We start from the raw sequence: 18801 nt of genomic DNA, 5'->3' as shown, positions 1-18801 counted from the left end.
TCAAAAATGGTTGAACAGATTTAATTCAACCTCAATCAAAATACCAATAGCATACCTCACAGAACTAGAGAAAACAATCCTAAAAATCATAGTGAACCAGGAGAGACCCAAAATAGCAAAAGCAGTTCTGGGCAACAAAGACAAGGCAGGGGGCATCACAATCCCAATTTGAAGTTGAAAGCTACTGTGATTAAAAAAAACAAAACAAAAAACCAACAGCATAGTACTGGAAAAACAAAAGCAAACAAAGAAAAAAATCCAGACCCAAAGGATCAGTGGAACAGAACAAAAGATGCAGAAACAACTCTAAGCACACTCAGCTACCTTATCTTTGACAAAAGAGCCAAACACCTTCACGGGAAGAAAGATAGCCTCCTTAATAAATGGTGCTGGGAAAATTGGCTTTCCACATGCCAAAAACTGAACCTAGACCCATATCTCTCACCATGCACTAAACTAAAATGAAAATGGATCAAAGGTCTAAATATTAAAACAGAAACACTTAATCTCCTAAAAGATAGAATAGCTAAAACTCGAAAGACATATGGTAGGAAAAGACTTTATGAACAAAACCCTGATCGCACAAGAAATATTACAAAGAATCAACTACTGGAATCATATCAAATTAAAAAGCTTCTGCACAGCAAAAGAAACCACCAACAGAGTAAGAGAACCCACAGAATGGGGAAAAAAATTTTACCAGCTACTCTTGAGAAAAGGATTACTATCTAGAATATATAAAGAACTCAAAAAATCAGACCCCCCAAATTTAAAGACCTATTCCAAAAATGGGCACCTGAAATGAATAGACATTTCCCAGATGAAGAAGTACAAACAGCAAATAAATATATGAAAAAGTGCTTAACGTTACTGTTCATTTGAGAAATGTAAATTAAAACAACACTGAGATTTCATCTCACTCCAGAAAGAATGGTTATCATTAAGAAGTCAACCAACAACAAATGCTGGTGAGGCTGTGGGGGGAAAAGAACCCTTCTTCATTGCTGGTGGGAGCATAAACTGGTACAACCATTATGGAAATAAATATGGAGATTCCTCAAAAAACTAAAACTAGGGCTGGGGATTTAGCTCAGTGGTGCCGCCGCCTGCCTCACAAGCACAAGGTCCTGAGCTTGATCCCCAGTACCAGAAAAAAAAAAAACCAACTAAAACTAGAGGTTCCATTTGACCCATCTGTTCCCCTTCTAGGTATCTGTCTGAAAGAAGTGATCACAGTGATATATACATACCCATGTTTATAGTAGAACAATTTATAATAGCTAAATCTTGGAAATAGCCCATATGCCCACCAACAGATGAATGGATAAAGAAAATGTAGTATTTATATACAATGGAGTACTACTTTTCCATAAAGAATGATAAACTTAAATCATTTGTAAGAAAATGGATGCATCTTGAAAGCACAATTTTTTTTTCCCAGTACCAGAGATCAAACTCAGGACCTTGTCCTTGCAAGGCAGGCACAGTGCCACTGAGATAAATTTTTGGCCTGGAAAGCATAATCTTAAGTGAAATAAATCAGTCAAACTAATTTAAATATTGCATTGCTTCTCTTGTGTGAGAAACCCAAAGGGTAAATAACAAGCATAAGGGAAGACAGATATTGGGAACCAGGAAGAACATTATCAACTGGGAAAGGGAACGGAGAAGGAGAGGGAAAGGAAAGGAAAAGGAATAAAGAGGGGTCGGCCAGGGATTTAGCTCAGTGGCTCCGCCACCTGCCTTGCAAGCACAAGGTCCTGAGTTCAATCCCTGACACTGGAAAAAAAAAAAAAAAGAAAAAAAAATAGAATGGGAGGAAAAAACGGAAACAAAGCTTGTTTAAATGGTGAAGGAGGGCTGGGGCTTTAGCTCCGTGGTTCCGCCACCTGCCTCGCAAGCGCAAGGTCCGGAGTTTGATCCCTGGTACCAAAAATAGATAGATAGATAGATAGATAGATAGATAGATAGATAGATAGATAGATAGATAGGGAAGGGAAGAAAGGTTGAAGAGAGGGAAGAGGAGTAGGATAAAAAGAGTTAAGATACATTATGTGCACGTACAAATTCCCTGTGATGAATGTGATCATTATATATGACAAATACGTACTAATAAGAAGAATAAAGTTTGAAAAAAAAGGAAGAAGGTAACCAGGCACTATGGCACATGCCTGTAATCCTACCACTCAGGGGGCTGAGGCAAGAGGACTGCCAAGTTCAAATGCATCCTGGACTGTCTGGACTACGCAGTGAGACCCTGTCTGTTAAAAAAAAGAAATGAAATACAACAAAACAAAAGGTTATGAATATGAGATGGATGTAAAGTGACAGATATGTTCGTTAGCTTGTGATAGTCATTTCAAACTTTATAAATATTAAAATATCATGTAACCCATCTTAAACATACATAAGTTTTAGTTGTCAATCATACCTCAGTAAAGCTGGGGGGTGCTAATTTTTTAAAGATAGCCTTTTTTCATCTAAAGATGCAAAAGTTTTAAGAATATATTAACAAATTAGTGTGTATTTTCTTTAAGCACAAGAGCTATGCATGATTTAAAAAATGTTTACTGAGTCTAAAACAGCTCTTTCAATGCATTTACAACAAAATTTCTATGTGATAATAAGGCGTTCAGTAATTAGTTCTATTAAATTGCCTGAGGAGGGACATATTGCTGTTTGCATCCACTATGGCTCAAGTGTCTGACAGTACATCACAAGCTCCTGCTCTTTGGAAGCTCTCCCTCCTGATAGGAACAAAACATCCCTGTCCTCTTCAGTTTGCATCACTTGGCTAAGATGATGTAGATGATGAAGGTCATCCGCTGTAGACTGGATGTCCATGAGTGTCCCAAGACCTGGCCTCCTGACCCCAGCCCTCTGTTGTGCTCTCTGAGCAGCACTGGTTTCTGCGCTATGTGGAATTTGTGCTGTCCCACTTCTCTCCGAGAGCTGGAGTCTATGCAGGATGGAGGTGTACACAAAGGAGGGGAAATCAGGGCACTGAGGGAGGAAACAGCCCCATTCTTCAGTATCTCCCGTCCTGGCCTCCTGTGACACAGAGGCAGGGGTGTTGGGGACGTGTGCACTTCCTAGCTCAGGGCTGAGCTCCTGTCACCCTGGCCAGGGGCCCCTGCATAGGCCCCCTCCAATGTGGTCTTTTGAGCTAATCCTTGCTCTTCCTTATCGTGAGTCCCCACCTACAGCATCCCTTGTCCTGGCTAACACTACCTCAGGTATTCTCTGGACACTCTCCCAGGGCACTGCTGCTTACCCACAATGTCTGTCTTCTCAAAAACCTTCAGCAATTTTTTTTAAAAAAGTCTCCCTGTGTAGTCCAGGCTGGCCTCAAACTCTCTATGTAGCTCAAACTACTCCTGAACTTGTAATCCTCCTGCTTCAGCCTCACTGGTGCCATTACAGGTGTAGACTACACTTTGAGTAGGCATTCAACGTTGATAATAAACATATGTTTTGAAGACCTGTAACCTGTGACCTGTGTTCATGAGCACTGCAAAGCTCCAACAGGAGCAGACGCTAATATTTCCTGAGCATCTTTGTTCCTGGGATCCTTTCTTTATGCAGCCCTTCTGAGGAGTCCATCTTGGGAAATGCTGGTTGTGGGGATGGATCAAGTTCCTGGCATCCTAGACATGTGTGTTGCTTTTATATGGCCCTGTTCTCCTGCAGACTCCTGGTCCCTGAGAAAGGCCTTAAGGTTGTAAATTCATAACCCAGTGGCCCCAGTGGTCCTTCTTACATCACTCACTCTGCAGTTGGCCTTTCCCTCCTGCTTCCTGCAGGATCCACCCCACCCCTAAAGTGGTGCCCTAAGTTTCCAAACCAGGAGAATTGCCTGGAGGTCACAGGAAATGCAAGTCCCTTGGCCACAGCCCCAGAAAAACTCCCAAGAGATGCTGATCCTGCCTGGCCGAGTAGCCACTTTCATTGCCCCCTACAAAAGGCCTCCTTCCCAATCAATCCCCTTTGAACATTCCAGTACTTAGAAAAGGTTTGAATCATTATTTACTTTGTTTTCTTTAAATATATTTAAATATTGCTGAAATCTCAAGATGTTGGCATTCAAATTGGGTTTTGGTTTGTTTGGTTGTTGGTGGTAGTGTGTGTGTGAGGGGGGGTTGTTTTGTTTCTTTGAGACTGGGTCTTGTTCAGCCAGACTTTAAATTTACTGTGTAATCCAGGCTGGCCTTGAACTCACAGTGATCCTCCTGCCTTAGCAATGTTTTTTTTGGTACCAGGGATAGAACTAGGGTCCTTGCACTTGTGCGGCAGGCAGCGAAACCACTGAGCTAAATCCCTGGCCCCTGCCTTAGCCTTTTGAGTGCTAGGATTAAAGAGGGGTGTCACCATGACTGGCCAAATTGGCATTTTCAACATATGGGTCTCTTGGAGAATCATTTACCACAGGCTCCCCCTTGTGCATATGAATCTGTTTTGGGGTACCACCAGAACTCCACAGCTGCTCTTGAAACACCCATGTGCTCTGGCTTGGCACTTCCCAAAGGACAGTTTTAAAGTGACCTTTCCAAAGAGAACATATTTGTGACATTTATTGCAAGGCTCCTCTAGGAAAGTGGTTGACCAATCTCCCATCTCAGCAGTTCAGGCAGAATTAAGTGCTAGAAGTACCTTTCCAGCCCACTCTGCTTTACTCAGGTGCCACACTGGGATACCTCTGGCACAAAATCACCTGGTTTGGATTGGTGGCTCTCTCATATGCAGACCATACACTGTATGATGTCAGGGCCATGTATTTTAGGCCAATTGTGTAAGCTACAGATTAGAATAGGCCCTCATGAGTCGCAGGTGCTGTATAAACATGTCTGAGTAGGTGTATGAGCACAAAACATTTTAGGTGGTATATCACAGCAGTCAGTTTCCCCATTTCTAGGACCAAATACCAGATGAAGTTAAACAGGAAAGGTTTACTTGGCTCACAACTTCAGATGATTTAGTCTATAGTTGGCTGGCTCCAAGGCAGGAACATTGAGGCAAAAAGGCATGGCATAGCAAAGCTGCTTAGTTCATGGCAGCCAGGAACAAGAGCGGGAGAACAGTGACAGATAGGAAAGGGCCAGAGAACAGACATAGTCCCCAAGGTCATGCCTGCATGGCCCACCCAGACACACCCAGAAATGTGCTTTGTTAACACACCACACACACACACACACACACACACACACACCTGGGCAGCTCCCAAGCCAACTAAATTGACAAATAGGCTTAACCGTCACATCACAGGTGGTACCACACCCAGTACCATTCATGCAAAGCTCACATATTTCTTTTCACTGGACCCCCAAGAAAACTTAGTGAATATTTATAAGAAAAAAAGAAAGAAGGAATGTTCTTAAAATATTAAACATACCAAAAATGAACAATATTGAGAATTGAGGCCGTCATAGGCTGTGTTAACTGGTTTCCAAACAAGGCAGGACCAAGCCAGGGGCAGGCTGCATCGCAGAAAGCCAAAGAGCGAGATCAAACTCACCTCGTGTCCTGCAAAGACTGATCCCTCACCTCCACAAATTATATCCTAAGTTTCAGAGAAGCCAAATGGTGCTGTTTCAAATTACATACTAAAAATGGGGAGCTGAGCGTGGTGATACACACTTGCAATGTCAGCACTTGGGAGGCTGAGGCAGGAGGATCACTGCAAGTTCAAAGCCAGCCTTAACTACATAGTGAGATCCTGTCTCAAAAAAAGGGAAGGGGATCTATTTCTTCAATAGCTTTGCTTAATTCCCTAACTGGCCAACTGATTCCCCTTAAGAAATGTACCATCAATGAAAAACAGTTTCTTAAATCCAACATCCTATGCAGATAATGTTACTACTTTATAGAGGCTTACTTTTTCTTAAATATATTTTATTTCCCCACAAATCCATAAATATCTTGAGAGAAGGGACAATGACTTAATGACTTCTTTTTTTTCTAAGAGTCCAGTTCAGTGCTTTGAACAGATGGTCGTGAGTCTGAGGGCTGCATCTGCGAGGAGGCAGGACTCACATATCAGGGCCAGAGCCAGCTGCTGTCAGAGCCTAGGAGGCCGTCAGCCCCTCCTCCAGGGAATGGCAGATTGCCACATTCGAGGGTCAACTCCTGGCCTTCACAGGCAGTGCAGGGCTCATCACCAGCTCATTGTCTTACTTCAGACTCTCCTCGGACAACAGTGCTTGGTCCTCCTTCCTGGCTTACTCACTCCTTTCAACTCTCTCCAGACCTCTGTTCCCTCAACACTAGCATTAAGTTTTGAAATGCTTCTGCCATCCTTTAGTCAGTTCTTTTGTGACTTCATTCTGATTTCTGACACCATGAGACCTTGTGTTTGTGTTCTCCGCTCCCACACTCTCTCTACACTTCTCTGTCTCTCCTCCATTCTTTCTCTCTCTCCTTCCTCCCAAAGCCACCTCTTATTGAATGAAAATGCCAAATGTTCACAAAATGAGAAAAGTACAAGTCCTCATAAGCCCAACACAGAAATTCAACAAGCTCTGCTACAAACATTCAACTCTCCATCCATCCTTCTCTCTTTCCCTCCTCCCATCTTAGCTGGATTTTAAAGCAAATCCATAGGCTTCAGTATGCAAACCTAGAAATATGTCCATGTCAGTAAAATATCACCACAATCCCCCTGTGAAACTTAACAAAATCGGTAATATTTTGGAATCTTATGTCTCTTTTCAATGTTTTATATCAAGGACAATGGCAGTATTATATAATTTACAACTGGACAAAAAGAATACTTGAGTAACACACCAATTTCATGTTGGAGGCTCTCTCGCTGCCCTGTTTAGTGAACAGCTGGAGGGTAGATGTGTTGGGAGTTGGAAGGCTGGGAAGTCTTTTCCCACAGATGTACTGTATCTACATCTGGTTCTGTGCTTCAGTTCTAGAAATTCCAGAATGATACTGGTGTCTGGCAGTATTCTGATGAAGCCTAAAGAAATCGCATCTGTTCATCTCATCAAGATCAAGAGTCAGGACCAGGCTGGGTGCTGGCAATGAAGCAAAGAAATGAAGAGCATTTTCCTTCTCAGGCTGAAAAGTAATCACAGCAGCCTTTCTCCATGGCGCACGTACAGATGCTGCACCGCACATGTGGCACGTGGGCTCTGTGGAGGGTGCAGGGTGGAGTCAGGGGGACAGTTGGACCGGACCAGCCCTCAGTGACCTTAGGAGACCCGCCAACACCTCCAGCCGGGAAAAGATACACAGAAACACACGTTCCTGCCATTTGGAGTCACTAATCTGGGGACCAGTTTAGAAAAGGGAGTCTGTCTTGTAATTGTTCGGGAAGAAATCAGCTCAATTTGTCAGTAAATAACAAAACATTCACATTACCCAGCCATTCTTCTTTCAGCACTTTATACTAAGGAAATAAGCACAGATGCAGGCAAAGATGCATTTACAAGGATATTTGGGTCTGTATTGTATATTATCATTTTTTTTAATATTCAACAACAGATCTGTCCAAGTAAATTGCATTATAACACCATGCCAAGATACTTTGAGGCCATTAAAAAGCATCTAGTAGCCAGGCATAGTGGCATACATCTGTACTACCAGCCCTCTAAGAGGCTGAGGGAGGAAGATGACAAGTTTGAGACCAGCCTTGGCAACTTAGTGACTTAGCAAACCCAGTGTCAAAATAAAAAACAAAAGGAATAAGGATAGGATAGAAAGAAGTTAAATTATCATTATTTGCAGGTGACATGAAACCCTACAAAGACCCCAAAAACTCCACCAAAAGATTTTTAGATTTAATAATCAAATTCAGAGGCATAGCTGGATCTAAAGTCAACTCTCAAAAGTCAATAGCCTTCCTGTACATGAATAACAGACTCTCGGCAAGAGAAATTAGAGAAACAATCCCTTTCACAATAGCAACCAAAAAAATGAAATAACTAGGAATCAATCTAATGAAGGAATTTAAAGACCTCTACATTGAAAACTGCAGTACTGTGAAAAAGGAGATTGAAGAGGATATCAGAAAATGGAAAGATATCCCTTGTTCTTGGATAGGAAGAACCAATATAGTGAAAATGACCATACTTCCAAAATTGTTATATAGATTCAATCCAATTCCAATCAAAGTTTCAAGATGAGGATTGTGATACCCCCTGCCATGTCTCTATTGCCTAGAATTGAAATTATACTACACAGCTACTATGATAAAAATAGCATGGTACTGGGAAAAGAACAGACCTGTGTATCAATGGAACAGACTAGAAGATCCAGAAACAACTCCAGACATACTCAGCCACCTCATCTTTGACAAAGGAGATAAACTCCTTCACTGGAAGGAAGATAGCCTCTTTAATAAATGGTCCTGGAAAAACTGACTTTCCACATGCCAAAGATTGAAACTAGACCCATATCTTTCACCACACACTAACCTAAAATCAAAATGGATCAAAGACCTAAATATTAAAACAGAAACATTAAATCTGCTGCAAGAGAGAATAGGTAGAATACACCTACATAGGAATAGGCAAAGACTTCATGAACAAAACCCAGACCGCATGAGAAATACTACAAAGAATCAACAACTGAGACTTCATCTTATTAAAAAGCTCTTGCACAGCAAAACCATCAACAGACTGAAGAGATAACCCACAGTGCGGGAAATTTTTTTTTACCAGCTACTCATCAGATAAAGGACTGCTGTCTAGAATATATAAAGAACTCAAAAAAATCAGACCCCCCCAAATTTAAAGACCTAATCCAAAAACAGGCATCTGAAATGAAAAGACACTTCTCAGGTGAAGAATTAGAAACAGCAAATAAATATATGAAAAAATGTTCAACATCACTGGTTATTCATGAAATGCAAATTAAAACAACGCCAAGATTCCATCTCACTCCAGTAAAGAATGGCTGCTATCATGAAATCAACCAAGGCCAGGGATTTAGCTCAGTGGTTCCATTGCCTGCCTCACAAGCACAAGGTCCCGAGTTTGATCCCCGGTACAAAAAAAAAAAGAAATCAACCAATAACAAATGCTGGTGGGGCTGTGGGGAAAGAGGAACCCTGCTCCACTGCTGGTGGGAGTGTAGACTGGTGCAACCACTGTGGAAATCAGTGTGGAGATTCCTCAAAGAACTAGAACTAGAGGTTCCATTTGACCCAGTTATACCTCTTTTTGGTATCTTCTTAAAAGAATTAAAAGCATCATACCACAGCAATATATGCACACCCATGTTTATAGTGGCACAGTTTGTAATAGCTAAATCTTGGAAACAGCTCAAATGCCCATCAATTGATGAGTGGATAAAGAAGATGTGGGTTTTTTATACAATGGAGTATTGCTCTGCCATAAAGAAGGATGAGCTTCAGACATTTATCGCTAAATGGATGGACCTTGAGACCATACTCTTAGGTGAAATAAATTGAACACACATATTTAAATACCACATTCTTCCTCTGGTATGAGAAACCTTAAGTGAAAATAAGGACTGAAATATATAATGGATGTTGGGAAATGGGAAGAAAGTGTTCAAATGGGAAGGGGAACAAGAGAGGAGGGAGGGAGAAAGGAGGTAAGGGACAAGGAAAAAAGTGAAAATAGAAGAAAAAATGAAAACAAAGCTTTGTACATAGGGAGGGGAGGGAGCTTTAGGAGGGAATAGGAAAAAATAAAATAAAATAAATTAAAAAATAAAAAGGACTGGAGATACAGTGTAGTGCTGTAATCCCTAGTACCAAACACACACACACACACACACACACACACACACACGCACACACACATCACCTAGTAGCAATACATTTAAGGTGTGTCTTCACATCATCTTTAGTGGAAAAAAATCATGTTATAAAATAATACAAAAAGCAAGATTCATCTTTAGTTTATCTATAATGTGTGTCTACACTTGTGCATACATACACACAAAAATTAGAAGTATATACAGTTACATAAGTTTATTATCTCCAGAAATAGAATTATAAATGATTTTCCTATAGATTTTTCTACAATGTACATATAAAACATATGTAAAATATATTATCTTTCAAAAGGAGAGATGCTAATTAAAGTCTATATAGTTAGATAAAAGAATTTTTTTTCTTTTGTAGGAGTAAATTTAAAATGTGTCCCGAATAGGGTTAGAGACAGAAAGCAAATAAGAGATTGCCAGATCTTGGTGGAAAGACAATCTAAATAGAAAACTGTTAAGAACAGAAGAACAAGTAATTTATGGAAGAAATCCTAATAAAATTCAAATTATAAAGATATTCATTATTAGATTAAAATTCATTAAATGGCCAATATTCGATAGTTTCAGCTTGCAAAAACACAATTTCACATACGTAAAACTAGTAGCATAAGGGCCAGGGATTCAGCTCAGTGGTTCTGGCACCTGCCTTGCAAGCACAAGGACCAGAGTTCGATCCCCGGTTCCAAAAAAAAAAAACTAGTAGCATAGGGAAAAAATTAGAAGTCAGACCACTGGAAACCCATTGGATTGGCCATTAGAGTTAGCTCCTCTGAGGTGCAGATTGGTAAGTGCACTTTGGCCTAATAAAGTTAAACGTGTACAGCTTAAGACTAAGCAGCTTCCCTCTCATGTGATCTTCCTAGAAAAATGCTGATGCATGCTCACAGAGATTAGCTGAGTATCCTATCAGTTAGGGTGCCAAGAACTCACAGGGGGGTGTGTGTGTGTGTGTGTGTGTGTGTGTCTGTAACAATGTGCCTCCCAGAATCACAGAGGCTAGGAAGTTAGTGCTAGAGCACTTAATTGTACAGTTATAGTGTGAGTTATTTAACTTAGAGGACAAGCTTCAAACATTTTGATATTTGAAAGAGTGCTATAATGGATATTTTAAAATGTGTAATTTAACAGATGTATGGGTTGTTTTTTGTTTTGTTTTTTTGAGACAGGGTTTCACTATGGAGTTCAGGCTGGCCTTGAATTCATCACATGCCCCAGGCTGGCCTCAAACTTGTGGCAATCTTCCTGCCTCAGCCTTCCAGGTACTGGGATTATAAGTGTGCACCACCACACCCGGTAGTATGAATAAAGTTGATGCACACTGCAAGGTCCCTCCACAGAGCAGAGTCCAGTATCCATCTCTGCTTCACACAGTAGCAGCACAAGAGCCATTTCTGCACATTAACATTGTGTTCTTGAACTTCAAATCTGAGCCCATCTGATCCACAAGAAGTACATTTTATCTTTTTTTTTTTCTTGGTACTATGGATCAAACTCAGGACCTTGCATTTGCCAGGCAGGCGCAGCGCCACTGAGCTACATCCCTGGCCCCAATCTGCCATTTTTATTCCTCTGTTAGGAGAGAAAGCATTTTTCCCAAACTTGAAAACCATCTGTATTTCATATCTGAAAATTCTCTCAGGCACAAGCAGGCAAGATAATAAAGCTTTTTAGGTATTCCACTCAGGAAAGGATCCCACATTACAGGTGCTTCCAAAACACTGGCGGGGCTGTAGGAAAGAAAGGCTGGGAATGCTGCCAGTGAGTGCCGGAAATCGAGGAGCTGCAGGAAACCACAGAGATGACCTCAGCTATGCACAGTCCTGAACCAGGTGACTGACAAAGTGCAGAGGCTCCTGCGAAACCTCACGTCTGCCCTCTGCGCAAACTGTGCTCCTACTCTGAGGTGCTGAGCAGTCATGGTGGGCTTCTCTCCTGCCTTCCAAGTAGGAAACCAGCCCATCGGAAGAAGGCAAGTCAAGCTCTCCAGGCAGGCAAGAGTCATGGGAATGTGTTCTGCAGCTTCTCGCACCTACAATACAGTTTAGGAGGCAGGTTGAGAACCATGTCAACAGGCAAAGCTAGGCATAGACCACTCCTTGGTGGCTCTCAATCACACATGTTCTGAAGGCAAGGTTGAAACTTCCAAACAACATCAAGCTTCCACCTAACCTTCCTGTGATCGAGATACCGTCACCTTCTTCCTGTCATCGCCATCTCTGACATTGACTCCCTTGTCCGTGCAACACAGCTCGCAGTGGCCATTCTATAACTTGAATATGAAAAGGTTAACCAACAACACATCCCGTAGAAATTAATAGAGTAAAGGGAGAGGACGAAGAAAGATAACTGGTTAGTATATAAAATAAATTACAAAACAAAGAGTAAGTCCTTGTTTCTGGGATGGCTCCTGAGGTAAAAGCTGATATCTATAATTTTCTTCACCTCTCCTTCTGTGTTCCCTTCGCCTTCACCTGCCTTCACTGATGGGAAAACATCAGTTTGCTGTAGTGTTTCAGCCAGTGGTGACTCAGTTCCCCATGCCTACACAATCAGGCCCACTGGGGTTCTGCCTGTTTGAAACAGCTAGTCTGAAGTACAAAATGCTGTCCCAGAGAAATGTGGGTGTGTGCGCATCCATGTGTGTTATATCAGTTAGACCCAGGCATACACTGTGGACACAGAAAAAATTTCTGTGTTTTGAGTGCTGCATTTTTGCACTGTCTGGATATGACCGGTTCAGTCATGGTTCTCAAGCAACACTTAGGATATGGATAACGCAACTTCTTCTGTTATTCAGAAGATCACTGAGAAGGACTACAAATAAGATTTCCCAGAAATAAAGTAGACCAGGATGAAAAAACATCTTTATCCTAAAGATTGAATATAACGCACAGTCATGTGTCACCTAATAACAGAGACACAGACACCTTCTAGAAGGGTCAGCAGGTGACACTGTCATTATGCAAACATCACAGAGTGTGTTTATACACATGAGGTGATATAATCTTACATGCAGTCCACCACTGATCAAAACATTGTGTGTTGGGGATTTAGCTCAGTGGCACTGCGCCTGCCTCGAAAACACAAGGTCCTGAGTTTAATCCCCAGTACCGAAAAAAAAAAAACATTGTGCATTGCTATTGCATGATTGTAACTAAAAGTTAACTGTGTACATTTTATTCTACAATGACAAAACATATTTCTCCCGAGACACACAAATTATATATACGTAGGGATCATCACAATAGGTGACCTCTGAACTGATTTATAAAATGAGAACTTTAGGGGCAAGGGATGCTACATTGGTGGAACATTCCTTCAAGCAAATTTCATTTATTGTTTTAAAATAAACCTAAGACAAGTGTAAGGTCCCAAGTTCTATCCTAAGTACAAAAAAAAAAAACCTAAGACAATCCCAGTCCTACACAATCCTGAGAACTGTTAGTCTAGCTAGGATCCTAACAAAGTCATATAGCCTTTTGTGGTACAAGGATCTGAAGAGATCACACAAACCAGTCAGTCTTATCTTTTACAGGTCAATGACATGAAAATGACATGCTGCTGCTGTTGCTTGCTGCTCCTTTGCTACTTCACTGCATTGGTGCCTTCTGCCTGCCATGAAGGCCCCTCTGCCGTGCCACCCTGCTTTGGAGCCAACCATGAACTGAAACATCTCCAAACTGTGCGCCAAAATAAACCTTTCCTCATTTAACTTTAGGTGTCGAGTATTTTGTCTCAGCAATGAGAAAAGTAATTAAAACAGAATTTGGTATCAGAACTGGGGTTGTGTTGGGGTTGTATCTGGTACTGTTCCTGACCATGTGGTTCAGGAGCCTTTGGAAATGGCTTGTGGGAAGAGTTTGAGGAGATTTGGAGATGCCAGCTGAAGAAGCAGCTCTGGAATGCCTTAAACTGTACTTGATAGGCGATTCTGGCCAGAGCTCAGAAGACCAGAATGCTGACAGAAATGCTGCTGGCAAAGATCAGGCTCAGGAAGTTTCTTCTGGGAAGAATGACTGCTTTGGCTGCTGGTCTCCAAATGATGCATGTTATACCTTGGCAGAAAATTTGTCTGCATTTTGCTCATGTCCAGAGACTTTGCCTGAGACTGAGATTAAGAGCAGCAAACTAATTTTGCAGAAGAAATTTCAATACAGTCTAATGTTGAAGCAGTGGCATGGCTACTGTTGGGGGCTTTTAGCCAGGTCTACGTTGAAAATTTAGAGAAAAGTGCCCAGCAGAATGATTTAAAATGTGAGTTTGGCCAGAAAGAAAGCTCCAATAAAGCTGTGGACTGCAAAGATAGAGCAGAGCCAAACTTGGTTGCTGAGAAGGAATGGGACAATGGAAAAGATGGCCTGAGGACATCACAGGAACCAGCATGACTCCACCCTTGGGAGCCTCAGAGTTGCAAAGGTGAAAGACTGTACTGGGAAGAAAGCCCCAGAGCACCCTGTTCCACAATGGCAGCAGCCTAGAGAATTTGTTCCTCCAGATTTGGGTCATAGAATTCAGCAATCCAGGCACTCAACCCCTACAGCCAAGAGAAAAGGAAAACTGGCTGCTGTTTTGGCCGGTGTCAAAACTTGGCATCATCCAAGAGGTGCTGACTTTAGGTGCATGCAGAATGCAAGACATGTGAGGTCAGGAAGACTTCCAATCAGATTTCACAAGAAGACCTGGCAGGTCAGACACTGAGCTGTGTGAAGCCGAAGATGCAGTGGAGACCTCAGAAGACTGGAGAAGCCAGGAACATGGATTGTCTGAGGGAAACTGCAAGGAGTAAAGCTGGCCTAGAAGAAAAGCTATGAGAGCTACAACTACCAGAAGCGCTATAGGGGTGGAGTCACTCAAGCCCTTTGGAGTTCATATCTTGCCACAGATTGCACCTAATGCTGGACATGGAACTAAAAATCCTACTGGATTTTGGACTAGCTTTGGTCCCATTCCCTTCCATACCCCTATTTGTACCTTTTGGAATGGTAATGTTTACCTTATGCCATTGTACGTTGGAAGTGTTCAACTTTCTTTTCATTTGTACAGGGGCTTACAGCTAAGAGTTTGCCATAAATCTCAGAGAGGACTTGACTTAGACTTTTCAGCAATGCTGAAACTGTTAGGACTTTGGTAACTCTTACAGACGGACTAAATGCCTTTTCCATAAAGGGATCGACATGACTCTTTTGGAAACCCAAGGCAAAATGTATGGCTTATGTCTTAGATGTCCCCCCAAAGCCTCATGTGATTATAGGTGGGGTTTTTCAGAGGTGGCTGAATGTAAAACATATGATGCTGGGATTAAATGTGTGATACTGGGATCAAAGGTGTGTGATTACTAAATTAGCCCCCATTAGTCTGGCATAGTTCTGGGTGTGGATAACAGGAAGGCCCACCCTGGGTGTGAGTACTATCCAGCCTAAGGGCATGTAGACTCAGTAGAATATAAGGGACAGAAAGAGGGCTGCCGCTGTCCCTTGGCGCTTCTTTTGAAGCTGTGCTGACTTCTGTCCACCATGAACAGTTTCTCCTCTGTGATCCCCCTCTGTCATGCCACCCTGCCTTGGAGCCTGCCAACTATGAACCAAAACCTCCACAAACTGTGAGCCAAAATAATTGCTGTTGCTATTCTAGGTCTCTCTTGGTTCCAAATGAATTTTAGGATTGTTTTCTCTAATTCTGTGAGTTATGTTTTTGATATTTTGATCAGAATTGCATTAAATCTGAACAACAATTTTGGGAGTATGGCCATTCTCATTATGTTGGTTCTTCCTACTGAAGAACAAGGGCTATCTTTTCATTTTTTGATACCCTCTTCAATCTCCTTTTCCACAGTACTGTAGTTTTCAATGTAAAGATAGTTTACTTCCTTCGTTACATTGATCCCTAAGTATTTCACTTTTGGGGGTGCTACTGTGAAAGGTGTGGTTTCTGTACTTTCTCTCTCAGTGAGTTTCTTATTTGTACACAGGAATGCTATTGATTTTTGAATGCTGACTATGTATCCAACTGTGCTTTGAATTTATTAAATCTAGAAGTCTTTTGCTGGAGTTTTTGGAGTCTTCTGTGTACAGTACCATGTCATTCACAAATAATGATAATTTAACTTCTTCCTTTCCTATCCTTATTTATTTTATTTCTTTCTCTTGTCTAATTGCTCTGGTTAATATTTCCAGAACTATATTGAACAGGAGTGGTGAGACTGGGCACTCTTTTCTTGTTCCTGATTTGAGTGAAAGTTTTCAGTTTTTGATCACTTAGTATGTTAGCTATTGGTTTGTCATAGATGGCTTTTATCAGATTGAGATAAAGACCATCTATTCCAATTTATGGTAGGCTTTTTTTAAAATCATGAATAGGTGGACTTTCTCAAATGCTTTTTCTGCATCTATTGAGATGATCATGTAGTTTTTGTCCTTGGCTCTATTAATATGGTGTATTACATGTATTGATTTTCACATGTTGAACCATCCCTGAATCCCTGGGATGAATCCTATTTGGTCATGGTGTATAATCTTCTTGACAGTTTGCTGCATTCTGTTTGTCAGTATCTTATTGAGAATTTTTGTGTCTGTGTTCATTAGGGAGATTGACTTATACTTATCTTCTTTTGGTTGGATCCTTCTCTTGTTTTGGAATCAGGGTAATGCAAGCTTTCAGGAATAAGTTTGTGAGTATTGCTTCCCTTTCACTTTTATTGAAAAGTTTGAGGAGTAGTAACATTAAATCTTCTTCAAATTTCTTACAGAATTCAGCAGTAAATCCATCAGGACCTGAGGTTTTCTTTGTTGGTAAGTTTTTAATTACATCATCACTTTCATTGATTGATACTGGGTTATTTAGAATTTTTATACCTTATTGATTCATCTTTGGTAATTCATATGTATTTAAAAGGGGTTACAGGAAAAGAACAGAAAAATAGAAGAAGAGAAAGGGATTAGAAACAAGACTAGAGGACAAAGGAAAATTATGAAAGCTTTGGGAACTGGTGAAGAAAACAGCAGGGACAGAAGGAAGAAACAGAAATAAGAACAGAATAAAATAACAACAAAAAAACCCCTAGAAACAATGTTCACATTCATATACAAACAAGAACAATCGAGAAAAAGAGAAAAAGAATATTCCAGCAGGGGAAATAACGAGTTTATTGTTTTCCTGGTCTTCCAACAGCCTGTCATTACTAGCTGCTATGGTACCTGTTGTTGAGTGTGGGTTTCCTCTCAGCCCCAATCTAGATGATCTTAGATGGGGTGAGACATAAAGAAACCACTGATGTGTATAAGCAGTTGCAATGGATCACTCCTCAGGCTGACCTGACAATACCTATCTTCTATTCATTCATTAAATAAACATTTCTAAGTACAAAAAAAGAAAGAAAGAAGGAGAAAAAAATTAAAAATAAAAACAAAAAAGAAAGAAAAGCAGATGAAAAATGTCTACCTCAGAGCACGTCTCTGCTGTCACTGGTAGACATATGGGGCAGACAGAGTCCAGATCCATGTTGATTGATCCCAGCAAACAAACAGTGGAATTACAGTGGTGGTGGATAATCCTAGCAAAGCTGGGCCTTTTGTTCCACTGAAGATCAGGCACTTCTGGTTTCTGGCTGTGAGGCTGGGACCCAAGTTGTTCAGCCCACAACACTCCAAGTGTCTCTTGCCAGCTTGAACTTGGCTCCCTGACCTCCTTCTGGTTTGAATTTGGCTGCATCTCATCCTCACAATGGGTACCATTAGATGGAGCCAACCTGCAGCTGCTGTGAGTGCTGAGTTCAGTTGGCCCCCTTCCAAAATGGCAACCAGCCAATAACCTTCTCCTGGGCAACATCTGAACCCAAATAAATCACCAGCCACTGCAGTCTGCAGTGTCCATTACAGTTCCATTGGTGTGCTTCTCCACAGAGGCCTCTGGGGTTGCCTGTAGTCACCATGCATCTGCACCTCTGAGCTGCCCCTCCCATGCTTTGAGCCAGGGCTCAGGGAGAAAGTACCACTTGTACCTCCCTCTCTTTCCTCTCCCCATGGGCTCCAATTCTTGCTTCAAATCTTTTCTTGGAACCTGGGACCCACTTCCCTCCTTCTCTTCCTCACATTGCTATTTCAGCATCTGGATTCCAAATATTGAAGAGGCTGTTTCTCAGCTCTTCACCATTCTGTCATCTTCCCAGGAGTCCTTGGGGCTGCCATTTTTTAATCTCTATTTTTCAAACCTGATTATTTTCTGATTAGGTCTTCTGTGTTGAGAAATACCATATGTCTTCAAGAGTTGTACCTATTTTATCTTCCAGCAGATGAAGTGTTTGTTTTAACATTTAGGTCTTTGATCCACTTTGATTTCAATTTAGTACCTGGTGAGACATGGGTCTAGACCCAATTGTCTCCATGCAGATATCCAATTTGCCCGGCATTATTAAAATTTTTTTAAATTTATTTTTTAAATTAGTACAGGCCCAGATTTGCACAGATGCAGTGAGACCATGGGTGGGCAGAGCTAGTCAGAATGAGTGCCAAAGGGATAGAGGCTCCTGGGTTGTGAGCCCACCCTGGCTGGCATTGGCAGTAAGAAGAGGGACTCGCTGGGGACTACAAGCTCAGTGCACCTCATTATCAAGGATCTTGGAGAGATTCAGTCAAGGGTTTTGGATCACAGACCAGTTATTCAAGCTGATACTGGTTACTTTGTAAAAGAATTTAAAGAAAAACATGGTCTTCAAGAAATGTGTGTTCTTAAAAATTTGAAGAATATGATCCATGAAACAAATGAGCACAATCTTCCCAAGTAAAGAGAAGCAGTGGAGAGCAACTTGAAGGAAGTTCTCCAGTGACTGCAAGCAGCAAATGACTATCTGTAGACTCCAACAGAGAGAACAAGAATGAAGAAAGTTGACTAAATGACTATTTAGTATCTAATGAGAACCAGAGTCAACTCCAGTGGGAGGATCTCATTAAAGAACAGTCCCACAGACAGGCTGAAGTGGATGCAGAGCAACAGACAGCCATGGAGAGGCTTAAAGAGCAATATGCCAAGATGGAGAAGGACCTCAAAAAGTTCTCAACCTTTTAA

The 18801-nt window shown here is 41.4% G+C and overlaps 1 pseudogene; it reads left to right on the top strand.

Annotated features, from left to right (window-relative positions):
* LOC101710357 (biogenesis of lysosome-related organelles complex 1 subunit 5 pseudogene) overlaps positions 1 to 18801 on the top strand; it is a 48210-nt pseudogene extending 29409 nt beyond the window's left edge.

This window comes from Heterocephalus glaber, unplaced genomic scaffold (assembly GCF_053883595.1).
Source record: "Heterocephalus glaber isolate CG9 unplaced genomic scaffold, H.glaber_assembly_v1.0 deba00001472, whole genome shotgun sequence".
Lineage (NCBI taxonomy): Eukaryota > Metazoa > Chordata > Mammalia > Rodentia > Bathyergidae > Heterocephalus > Heterocephalus glaber.
Note: the sequence above shows the minus strand (reverse complement) of the source record. Positions and strands in the feature narration are given on the sequence as shown.